Here is a 13151-nt window from a genome sequence, read left to right as displayed (position 1 = left end):
CTTGGTTTCATCTGTCCAAAGAATGTTCTTCCAGAACGGTGCTGGCTTTTTTAGATGTTTTTTTAGCAAAGTCCAGTCTAGCCTTTTTATTCTTGATGCTTATGAGTGGCTTGTACCGTGCAGTGAACCTCTGTATTTACTTTCATGCAGTCTTCTCTTTATGGTAGATTTGGATATTGATACGCCTACCTCCTGGAGAGTGTTGTTCACTTGGTTGGCTGTTGTGAAGGGGTTTCTCTTCACCATGGAGATTATTCTGCGATCATCCACCACTGTTGTCTTCCGTGGGCGCCCAGGTCTTTTTGCATTGATGAGTTCACCAGAGCTTTCTTTCTTTCTCAGGATGTACCAAACTGTAGATTTTGCCACTCCTAATATTGTAGCAATTTCTCGGATGGGTTTTTCTGTTTTTTGCAGCTTAAGGATGGCTTGTTTCACCTGCATGGAGAGCTCCTTTGATCGCATGTTTACTTCACAGAAAAACCTTCCAAATGCAAGCACCACACCTCAAATCAACTCCAGGCCTTTTATCTGCTTAATTGAGAATGACATAACGAAAGGATTGCCCACACCTGTCCATGAAATAACCTTGGAGTCAATTGTCCAATTACTTTTGGTCCCTTTAAAAACAGGGTGGCACATGTTAAGGAGCTGAAACTCCTAAACCCTTCATCCAATTTTAATGTGGATACCCTCAAATGAAAGCTGAAAGTCTGAACTTCAAATGCATCTAAATTGTTTTGTTTAAAATTCATTGTGGTAATGTCTAGAACCAAAATTAGAAAAATGTTGTCTCTGTCCAAATATATATGGACCTAACTATATACATAATGAGGAGGAGGAGGAGTTAAGGAGCTGGTTGTTAGAGCTCTCCTGTTAGGTTTTTTTTAGTTTGCTGGTCACATGACCATTTTTGCCTATTTTATCCGGCTCCGCCCTCCTGGCCTTGCTGGACTTCATTGTATTTACTACTCTTGAGCTAGCTTGGTGCTCTGTTGCCGTTCTCTGTTAGTTTTGCTAGGTCTTCTGACCTCTATGCTTTTTGTTGTGTGTTTGTCTTTGACTGCTACTATTTCTGCTAGGAGGTGTCCAACTTATCCCAGTCCCTACTTCTTGTAGGGATCCCTCCCTCACATCTATAGGTCTTCGTACAGACTAGCCGAGGACTTTAGCGGGTCTGATCGCAGGATCAGGTTCCCCGTTACATCGTAGGGATCTAGTTTAGTTTTATTGTAGGGACAGATATCCTGTATTTCCTTAGTCCCTGTAGCTGATCATAACACTGGTTGCCTGAGCTACAGACGGTACTACCCACACCACCTTCATCCAATCAGTACAGTGAGGATGGCCTGAAGAGGAGGAGTAGAGGAAGGACGAGGTGGAGAAGATGGACAGGTGTCCTCTTGGTGGGGACAGAAGTCTTGGCTGTTGGCAGTCTAACACACATGGCTGAGTTTATGTTCCACTGCATTTCCTGCGACCCTCACGTTATATGCATTTTGGCCAACACTAATTACTGGTTGGTCACCCTTCTAGACCTACGCTACAATGAGAACTTTCCATCTCTCCTTCCCGTGGCGGAGAGGTCTAATAAAATGTTGCAGTACTCGAAGGCCCTAGTTGAGGAATTATTAAAAAAAAAATTCCATCTGACAACGCAGGCAGCAGAGGTCACAGTTCCTTAGACAACAAAGGAGTACTGACGATTGAGACACACACCAGATGGAGCAGAGGCAGGGGAACACTAAAAAAGGTCTGGGACAGTTTTCTCAAACCCTCCCAGCGCCCAGGCCCTGATGTCTGGTGTACTCTGACAAGGAGGGAAAAGTTTTGGAAGATGCTGAGTACCTTGCTGACCGTACCAGCGTCCTTCATGATTCCTCTGTGCCTTACAACTATTGGGTATCCAAGCTGGACACATGGCATGTACTGTCTCTCTACACCTTGGATGTCCTGACCTGCCCTGCTGCTAGCGTTTTGTCAGAGCGGGTTTTTAGTGCCGCCGGGAAAATTATAACTGATAGGCACATCCGCCTCTCAACTGAAAATGCTGACAGGTTGACCTTTTTATGTCCTCCTCCTCCACCACCATATCAACAGGGTGATCATGCTACCCTTACTATAAATCTTTTAAGGGTGTTTATAATACCCGCATTGAGAATTTTGAGAGGCCTATCGCTAACATTTTCTGATATAAATGTATACCCCCTCCGGGGGTAAGGCTGTGTGCCCACGTAGCGTTTTTCAAGCGTATATGCTGCGGAATTTCCGCAGCGTAAACGCTTGAAAAACGCATGTATATCCGCACCCCATGGTCCCCAATGGCATTCCGCAATGTCAATGCCCATGCTGCGGATTTTTCCGCAGCGTATATGCTGCGGTCAAAAATCCGCAGCATGTTCATTAATTTTGCGGAAGCGCAGCGGAATCAATGTGCGGATGGTACCCAAGTCTGGATGAGAGGAGACTCTCATCCAGACCTGGGTACCAAAGAACCTGTAAAAAAAAAGAATAAAATAAAGTTTATACTTATCTTCTGATGTTTTCCCTCCGTCGCGCTGTTGTCTGAAGGACCTGCCACGTCACTGAGTCATGTGACCCACCACATGACACAATGACGTCACCGCAGGTCCTGCACACAACAGCGTGAGCCGCTCAAGCCTCCGGACGGGGCAGAGAATGCATCAGAAGGTGAGTATAAAGTTTATTTTTTACCATTCTGAACAAGTTGTCAAGCACTTTTCCAAGTGATGCTTGGAGAAGTGCTTGATAACCCGCATGCGGAAATGCATGCAAAGACGCCTCACAAACGCTTCTACCTGGCGGGAAAACCGCATGTAATATCCGCATGCGATTTTCCCGCCAGGGAGAAGCGTAAAAAATATGCTTCAGGTCCGAAACGTGGGCACATAGCCTAAATGTTTTCCAGCCCATGCACTTAGTGCATGCGCATTATCAGTCTAGGATACCCACTCATTAATAATGGGAAAAAAAGGTTTTCTGAGTCCCTCCACTACGTCTCTTCAAAGAGGTATTGGAGTGCCTCCTTCTAATTTTTGGCAGTCCTTAAAGCGCATGCATTACCAGTCTAGGACACCCACTCCTTATTAATAGTAAAAAATGCTTTTCTGAGGCTCCATCTTCTTGTTGAGGGAGCATTTTTGGAAACCAAAAGAGCCGGATTCTATTAGTATATGATCCAGTGCCTTGTTGTGGGCTGTCAGGTGGTCGTCACATTGGGAGTTCTCACACTGCATACAGGATGTCACAGCCAGGACAGGAGACTTTGTACAGTAAGTATAGAAGATCCTGGTCTCCTCCATATTAGGCTGAGTAGATACGAAATGCTCCACTATATTCCCCAGCAGGGTTGATGAAATAACAGTCCTTGGTGCTGCTACGTTAAACTAATAGCTTTTTTCAGGGCTAATTCAAATAGATTATATTCTCTAATAATACCGTTCTTATCTGTAGTTCATGTAGTTTGAGCTGTCGCAGTAGGGATAGCTATTACAGGCATCTAGTCAAGAATTATTGCCTTATAGTCCTTGCTGCTGCAACCTAAAAAAAATATCAAGGTAACATCTATTCTATTCCCTATTAATACCGCTGTTAGCTGTATTTAGTGTAGGGATAGGTCATAGGTATCATCTGCTGGAAATGAGTGTTCATTTTGGTCACATATATCTCTTCCACAGTCCATAACTTGTTTGCTTTTTCCCATAAACTCATTGACAGATTCGTGTTTTTTATGGTGATCTGTACTCAGAAATTAAGTAATAAAAAGGATGGTGGTGCTTGCAGTTGAGCCCTTGAAACCTGCTGCAAGAAAGGACGATTACCACAGTCGTCTAATGGGTAAAGTAGATAAAATGGTATATATCTGATATATACAGACTTGCGCTTGTAACAGGGCTGGGGTAAAAGGAGAAAGGGAATGACAAGAATCAGGTAGTTAAAAAATGTAAATTCATTAGAGTACAATAAAAGAACTGAAAAAGTAAAAATGGCGGGAGGATATTCTGTTTTTTTATTTTTAATTATATACGGTATATATATGGCGCCCCTGAGGGTTCAGTCGCCACAGAAGTACTGCACCTCACCCCGAGGTGTGGTGTCTCCCTTCTCTCAGGTAAGGTGGGAGTGCTGCACGGAACCCCAAACACCTGCATCCAACACTACCCTACTCCAGGCCGGCTGGGGGGGCAACATGCAGAGCGCAGCTGCTGAGCCTTGTCCCTGGCTGGATGGGGGGAACCAGTAGTGGGTGTGGGTGGAGGAAGTAGTTAGAGAAAGCACTTTGATAGGAGTATAAATAGGGAAGCCATCTTAGAGAGAGTGTGTTCAGTCAGAGGAGGAGAGTGAGATATGAAAGTGGGGTTCTGCCAGGTACACCCGAGCTGCCTGAGGAAGGACTGAAACCTTGCCCGGTGAACGCAGTGCGACGCGGGAGGCTTGCGCCGGTACAGTGCACCTGTGGACTGTCTAAGAACTGTGAGTAAATCTTGGATGACTGCACTGAGCTGCCTCCGCTCCTTTATTTCGCCGGTGCCATTTCCCTCCCTGCACTATAACGCCCAGCACACCTCCTCCATTTATCTACACTGCCCTGAGGCCTGCTCCACCTGTGGGGAGCCGATCCATCACAAGCTGTCCTAACATTTGCCTCAGAGGACTGTTGCAGCGCTGGTGATCCTCACCAGACACCGCAGGTGGCGTCACGGCAAATTCCCCTACAAAATATCCCCCTTTTTACACTGACCCGCCCTGGGTTACGGACCGGGCCAGCCACCGTGATCTCCCCCAAAAGCAGCCATAAGGCTCGGCTGTCGAGTACCCCATGGCCCTGGGGGCGAGTCATATATATAACAATAAGGACACTCGAGGTATATTCCTGTTGGTCCTGGATAAAGTGCGCTGTGCTTCTGATGTTAGAGGATAATAAGTGTGTGTACATATATCTCAGACATTAGCGCCAACAGACTAATCGTTAGCAAAACTGATAGAAGGGACAAAAAAATAATAATTAAGTCAATATAGCGATTCATAAATAAATGTCATAAAAGATTAACTTTATTGATGAAGTAAAAAGGTGCAGTGGACATACAAAAACAGGAAGATGGTGCAGATCACACATATAAATAGTAAAATGTAAAGGAGACTCACTGCTTAGTATAAAATCACAAATACAGTATACTGTATATAACCATCATCTGAAATATATATAAGCAAATATGTGTAAAAATACATGTATACTATTGATGATGCTATGAGAATATACGGGGGTATGGGGACTAAATAATGGTCAAGTATACAAGATTGGGGTAAAAGGTATATATATATTCCCATACATGGCACGGTCAAATAGCGTACACTCAGGATGGATGGGAAAAAATGAGTTTACTGCATACTTTGTTCACAGCAGGAGCTGCCTTACAATGTGCCCACCCCGACACATCACAGGAAGAGAGAGAATAAAAATGCTGCGCTAGCCAATAGGAGAGGGACGCAGAGTGTAGTGACGCATGCGTGAACTGGTGAAGTCCGGGAGCTTGCCTCGACCCACATCACATGACCGACCGTGACACAAACTGGATTGTGACGCCGAAGGGAACAAAAGATACAGGAAGAGAACTGGCAGGGCACCAGATGAGAATGCGTGCCACCGGGGCAATCTGCAAAAGTAGTGTAGCATTCATAGTTCATAGAGAGAAATCAACACTGTGCATAGTGGGAGCGTAATACTCAAAAAAGGCCACAAGATGGTGCAAAACAGCATGGTGTTATCTGTATAAAGCACAATGAAGATAACACAATTATGTGATATTATGACAAAAGGATAATAATATTGCCAGGGTCGGACTGGGGTGCCTAGGGCCCACCAGGGTAATTGACTCTAGGCGCCCACACTACAACTCTGTAATCTAACGAGATGCAATTTGCAGCTTGTCACTACATTACAGAACAGGAGGAAGCGCTGGGCATTGTATATGAGTATATGTAAGTGTAATGCCGGCACGATCTTCCTCCAGAGCGGATATACCAGCAGCGTGTTTCACACAGTAGATTCACTTGTGTGAAACTAGCCTAAATTCCATTTAGTATTCATTGTATTTCTGAGTCAATGTTCTACCAGTAAAACAAAAAGCTAGCTATCAATACTAGATTTCATGTATCACCTACCCTGTATCACTTTATAACTGGCTACCAACTGATCCGGTGGTCTACGCAGTATTCTCAGCTCTTGCTTGTTCACAATGCACAGCATTCACATTGGTCCTACATAAAAGAACATGTAATACTATTAGTTCTTTCATTGTAAAGAGGAAACTGTTGTATATTGTCTTATTTTGCAATTGTACTGTTTGCAGCGTACTTTGGCCTGTAAAGGGGATGTTCTGGAAAAATTATTTTCTAGCAAGCGCCCTCAGCATGCCTCTCTAAACAGAAGATTCGTACCTAGGCACTGTTCACACCGTGTCTAAAATGTGTACGTTTCATCCATGAAGGGTCCGTTTCACGTCTGTGTGCCCTCAATGGGTCATCCGTATTCCATGGACACTGCTCAGCTCAGAAAATAATTTCCAATGCATCTATCTGTTAAAAACGGACCAAACATGGATGTCATTCCCGTGATTTTCACAGACCCATAGAATTTAGTGTGTGTGTGTTTGGTCCGCATCACGGACCAAAAATAGTGCATGTGTTCATGAATTTTTTTCATTGACCCATGGTCCGTAAAACAACACTGATGTGTGAACACACATTAAAATCAATGTGTATGCGTGCTGCAAATGAGAAATGTGGACAACACATGTCAGTGAAAAATTGAAATGTGAATAGGTCCTTACCCGCTATGCACCGCTACGGTCTTCTACATCACCTTCTCCATGTCCATGGAACAGTCCACATAGTGTTTCCATCTATCACAGCCGGCACAGGAGCCAATAACTGGTTTCAGTGGTGACATGTGAAGCCAGTCATTGACTGCAGTGGAGCATGTGGCCATTGCTGTGGCAGATATAAGCACAGCGAGACCCAGAGCATTGACATGCAAGAGGCATGGAGGACCTCAGCGGTAGGGAGCAAGTAAGTATGAAACATCTGTTTATAAAAGCAGGATGCAAAAATATGGTAAAAAATCATGAAGATCATCCCAGCATTTTTTCCTTAAATTATACACAGGTACCTGTTACAGCTTACCATGGGAATGTGCCAGGCAGAGGCGATTTCACTGCTCCAATATGAGTCGCCTCCCTCTGCTTTACGTCACAGATTCTACAATTGCTATTGAACGTGGCATCTGAGGGTTTAAATAACTGGGTATGGTGGCATCGCCAGCCCTGATCTTTGCAGTTCGGTGCCTGCTGTATTATACTGCCTGCACCTGGCATGTATAGAGCACAGTCAATGTAGCAGCGCGCTTGCCTATTTTGCTGGCTCACGACCAGCCTCCCTTTATAGTCAAAGGGAGCATCAGGCTGTATCAGGAAAGTGCTGGAATTTTGTGAAATCTATCCGACTCTTTCCAGGCAGAAGAGTTGGACGGATTTCACAACGCAAGTGTGAAAATAGCCTTACAGTGTGAATGACTTGGTGCTGTGGGCTCGGATGCAATACCCGTCCCCGCATCATCAGTGCAGTAACAAACCTACAACTCCCAGTAAACCCTGAAGGATTAAATCTGACAGGGCATGCTGGGAATGGTAAGTTTCAGAGGGGAAACCACTCACATTATTATACATTTTATTTTAGCAGTGCAGTGTGTATATACAGATACTGAGAATTACACCCAGTATACAGTGCAGGAGAATTGGTACTATCCAGTGTATATAAAGGATAATACATAGAGAATTATGCCCAGTATACAGGACAGAAGTGGTACTCTGCAATATATATAAATATATATATATTTATACACACACATTATATATACTGTAAGGCAGCGCTTGTCATTATCCTGGGGGATACTCGCTTCGCTGCGTCAATTTAAAACACACCTGCCATATTTTCCGGTATTTCTCAAGTCAGCAGTTTATTAACTCCATAAACTGCTGATTTCCGGGTCCAACTCCGTGGCCCACCGACACAGATATAAAGTCCACGAGCCCAAGTGGCAGACCGGCCCACTTGGCTCTAGTTACAGCCTCCCGCAAGGTAATAATAAAATAATGTCCATGAAAATGTCCATAACACAAATAGTATTACCTACGTCGGGCTTTAGCTGCTTTGGTCCATTTGTTTCCCAGATGGGGTCTCTAGCCTCTGGCCCTCCAAGGCTTACTGACATCCACACGGGATCCAGGCTTCACCCGGCCTCACTAGGCTTCAGACAAACAGTGTCCCACCCACCCGGGGAACAGGCCTCATGCCTCTCTCACAGGTACACTGCACACTGCTCAACTCACCAGGTTTTTATATATCCTGTAGACACAGCCACAGGACCTGTGCTTATCTCACAGTCACGTGTCCATACCTTCTGTGAGCAAAAGGACCTGTGTGATGTCACAGTCATGTGACCAGTCAGCTGAGGGGGAGGAAATAGCCTAAACAGACATACTAGATCATTATAGCAATGCCGCTGCACCACATATTCCCCCCCTCTGTTCAAACCTGTGGGGTTGAACACATAATATACACAACAGTTTAAAACCCACAGTTCACACAGAGACCATGCACTTGACCCTTACGTTGTCCAGCCCCTGGAACATTATTCATTGACATTAGCCCATTCCTTAGGGACCTCCCATCTGTCAATGTCACTGACTTCGTCAGGTCACCTTTCCGGGTCGTAACCTTGTCAGGCCTCCCCCGCTCCCAGCGGTCAGTCGAAACCCTGTCAGGTCTCCCCCGCTCCCAGCGGTCAATACGGCAGTGCAACTCACATGTCCTTGTACCTAAGGTCTGGTTCGACTCCGTATTGTCCAGTCCTCTATTGGGTCGTTTGTATGGGCCACCCACACCTGAGTTACTGGAGGTCTCACTACCTCTAAACCCACGCCCACTACTCTCAGGACACCTTGAAGGGTCCCTAACTTCAGGTGTTCTGTTATTTAGGGGCCCCCTTCTCTGTCGGGTCCCACCATTTCCAGACGGCTGCCATCCTCTACTGCTCAGATGATGCTGTCCATCTACTCGCAGTCTAGCGAGACTCAATTGTTCCACCTCTCGCAGGTAGGTCACTCGGTACTCCACCAGCATGCTCATATATGCCAGACTTTCTCCGTTCCTATAGCGTAGAATGACACCATGCCGTCTTCATCCGGTATCCAGTCCTGACGATCATGTGGACTGCTCACCACACCAGACTTCTTCACCATCATCTGCATGGCTCGGCCATTTCTCCCAATGAGCTCTCTCACCAGAACATGAGGCACCCGGATGACCTCTTCTAGCAGACTGTGAGCCTCTCTCATCAGCTCCAGTTGTCTAGCGGCTTGCTCAGTCTTCAACCGGAGAAACCGCTTCGTGCGAATACATCGCCAATGTATGTCACTCAGGATTGCCACCCTCTTCACTGTGACTTCAGGTCGTGGACAGGACCACCAGCTGTTTGGCCTCTGAGGTCAAGTACACCTTCCAGGCTCCCACGGCCTTCTTAAACTCCTCATGCACGAACTCACGGGTGCATTCTTCCCTCAGGTCCTCGGGTACATCTACGAGGCACTTGTACCGAGACGTTTCGGTCTCACCAGTGGTTTCCAGACGATCAACCAGCTCAGGTTTCAGGGACAACTGACTTCCAGCTTCTTCACCCTGGATGCTTCCCCTGAGCGGACTCACAGCTACAACTTCTCAACTTTTCGTCTTGACCACCTCCACTTCACCATTATCTTTCAACACCATACTCTTAGCTCTCCTCAGGTCCACCTTCTCATGGTCTAAGGGAGTAAGTGCAACTTGTTTGCCTTTTCCCTTCTCCAAGGAGACCTCGTTCACCGCGTGACACTTTGCTAGGCGGCCTTAGAGCTCTAAAACTTCTCCTTTTAGCTCAGTTACTCGCCTCTCAGCAGTCCATCTCTGAAGCTCTTCCTGCTTCAACTGCTCTTCCAGCAGGAGAGCTCTCTCAGACCTCTCCGTCTCCAATGTGCCCACTCGGCTCTTAATAGCCAGTCTCTCACGCTTCTCTTGCGTCCACTGGGCTTGTAGCAACTCCTTCAGCTGCTTGATCTCGGCTCCGACATCCACCGAATCATCAGAGCTCACATCACTCGAGGAGGTATCTGCTTCATACCTCCCATCACCAGCGGTCAACTCCTGGCTCTGGTCTGTGGCTTTTCCGATGGACTCCTCCATCTTCTCTCGCTCAGCTTCCATCTTGCTGACTGTTTCCTTAAGGTACGTCTCCGCCTTCTGGAGGGTATCACAGGACATCTGTAGCTCCTTCACCTGAGCTTCCAGATCTAGGGTCTTTCCCCGGAGATCATCATTCTCCTCACGGATATCTTGCAGAGTGGTCTCAACCACTTGGCGCTCTTGCTCTGCATCCGCCTTACCCTCCTCTAGTTTTCCTTTAAGCTTGAGGAGGTCCTCATAATCTCTCCTAATCTGTTGCAGTTCCTCACTGAACCTTTCATGCCTCTTTTCTGCCTCATGGTCGTGAGCAGACACTTCAACTTTTATTGCTTCTTTCAGGGCGGATAGCTCCTGGTCTCGCTGGTACAGAGTCCTCCAGTCGCTCCTTCTCCTGCATTAGAGGCTTTACTTGGTCCTGGAACTGCTGCAGCTCCCTCATGAGTTCATCATACTCCTTTTTAGATTCACACAGCTCCTGGTTGAACTGTTCGCGCAGTCGTTCTAGTTCCGGATGACGTCCAGAAACTCCATCCTGCCGCGTCTCCTTCTCAAGTTTCAACTGCGAAACCTCCTCCTTAATTTTGCGGCGGTCCTCCTTAATTGCGTGGAACATCTCCTTCCACTGGACAACTTCCTCGTTGCTTTCCTTTAGACTTCGCCGTAAGTCCTTCACAACCTGGAATACCCTCTGCCGTTCAGACTCCAGGCTCTGCTGGTCTGAGGACACGTTCTCCAGGTCCGTCACCTCCTCTTCTGCCTCTGAAGTAGGATCCACCCTTGTAACAACGGCACACACCATTACATTTTCTTTATTTTCACTTTTAGTCAAGACTACAGGAGCAACCTTTCTGTGGCCCTTGCGCCGTCTACGTCGAGATGTGGACTCTCTCCCCTCGTCTAGTCCCTCCTGACCGACCTCTCCTACTTCCGTAGTGTCACCGTCAGCTATCAGGTCTGTGTCACTCCCCATGATGTTGTGGACTACCAGGTCACCTCCCACTTTGACTTCAACCCCCTCCACTGGAGTCACACCATTCTCAACGGTCAAATTATCATTTCTAGGAGGTACCAACCCACCATCAACAATTTCCAGTTTTCCACACTCTACGCTCTTGTGAAAATCCGCCCCTTTTTAGACTCCGCCCCCTTTTGTACAACCACACCTGTAAGGGAATTTTTACAAAAAACATCAGCGACAGTCTTAGGACTCAGTTCACAAGACCTCTTACCACCTCCCCGGGCACTCTGGGACAACACGGGCGCCCCCGGAGGGTCCATAGAATGGTCCACGGCCACCATTCTATACGGTGCCCACAGCTCCTGCGGTTCCCGCACCATGTCCAGTAACAGTTTCTCAAATACCTGCTCCGGACCCAACCGTCCCTTCAAACGCTCATTAGCTCCAGACACCTCTGTTGCTTTGCACACAGCCATCACGGTACACTGTTCACACTTGAACTTCACCGCTCCCCCCGAAAAAATCTTCGTGGCCCCGCCGAGCCACCGCAAAACAGGATTTGAGAGCGATGTCAATCTTCGCAACCCCGCCGAGTTGCAGCAAGATGCTTTGACTTCGTGAGCCCCGCCGAGCCACAGCAAACCAGGTTTGAGTGTGACAACGACCTTCACAACCCCGCCGAGTTGTAGCCAGATGCTTTGACCTTCGTGAGCCCCGCCGAGCCACAGCAAACCAGGTTTGAGTGCGACGACGACCTTCACAGTTGCTCCCAGCAACCAGACTGCAGATGCTCCCAGCAACCAGACTGCAGCTGCCCGCGCTCTCAAACCACATGTAAGGCAGCGCTTGTCATTATCCTGGGGGATACTCGCTTCGCTGCGTCAATTTAAAACACACCTGCCATATTTTCCAGTATTTCTCAAGTCAGCAGTTTATTAACTCCATAAGCTGCTGATTTCCGGGTCCAACTCCGTGGCCCACCGACACAGATATAAAGTCCACGAGCCCAAGTGGCAGACCGGCCCACTTGGCTCTAGTTACAGCCTCCCGCAAGGTAATAATAAAACAATGTCCATGAAAATGTCCATAACACAAATAGTATTACCTACGTCGGGCTTTAGCTGCTTTGGTCCATTTGTTTCCCAGATGGGGTCTCTAGCCTCTGGCCCTCCAAGGCTTACTGACATCCACATGGGATCCAGGCTTCACCCGGCCTCACTAGGCTTCAGACAAACAGTGTCCCACCCACCCGGGGAACAGGCCTCATGCCTCTCTCACAGGTACACTGCACACTGCTCAACTCACCAGGTTTTTATATATCCTGTAGACACAGCCACAGGACCTGTGCTTATCTCACAGTCACGTGTCCATACCTTCTGTGAGCAAAAGGACCTGTGTGATGTCACAGTCATGTGACCAGTCAGCTGAGGGGGAGGAAATAGCCTAAACAGACATACTAGATCATTATAGCAATGCCGCTGCACCACAATACATACAGTGCTGGCCAAAAGTATTGGCACCCCTGCAATTCTGTCAGATAATACTCAGTTTCTTCCTGAAAATGATTGCAATCACAAATTCTTTGGTATTATTATCTTCATTTAATTTGCTTGCAAGGAAAAAACACAAAAGAGAATGAAGAAAAAATCAAATCATTGATCATTTCACACAAAACTCCAAAAAAGGGCCAGACAAAAGTATTGGCACCCTCAGCCTAATACTTGGTTGCACAACCTTTAGCCAAAATAACTGCAAAAAAACGCTTCCGGTAACCATCAATGAGTTTCTTACAATGCTCTGCTGGAATTGTAGACCATTCTTCTTTGGCAAACTGCTCCAGGTCCTTGATATTTGAAGGATGCCTTCTCCAAACTGCCATTTTGAGATCTCTCCACAG

The 13151-nt window shown here is 46.8% G+C and overlaps 1 long non-coding RNA gene across 1 annotated transcript in view; it reads right to left on the bottom strand.

Annotated features, from left to right (window-relative positions):
* The window catches only part of LOC141197824 (uncharacterized), a 33676-nt gene extending 25183 nt beyond the window's left edge, over nucleotides 1-8493 (bottom strand). The window contains exons 1-2 of the long non-coding RNA XR_012269862.1: nucleotides 8409-8493; nucleotides 6184-6279 (exon numbers count right to left, since the gene is read on the bottom strand). This is a non-coding gene — a long non-coding RNA (uncharacterized lncRNA). The remainder of the gene's footprint in view (nucleotides 1-6183; nucleotides 6280-8408) is intronic.
* Between the last annotated feature and the right edge of the window lie 4658 nt (nucleotides 8494-13151).

The sequence above is a fragment of the Phyllobates terribilis genome, unplaced genomic scaffold (genome assembly GCF_046119375.1).
Source record: "Phyllobates terribilis strain yellow unplaced genomic scaffold, ASM4611937v1 Scaffold_89__1_contigs__length_6337102, whole genome shotgun sequence".
Classification (NCBI taxonomy): domain Eukaryota; kingdom Metazoa; phylum Chordata; class Amphibia; order Anura; family Dendrobatidae; genus Phyllobates; species Phyllobates terribilis.
Note: the sequence above shows the minus strand (reverse complement) of the source record. Positions and strands in the feature narration are given on the sequence as shown.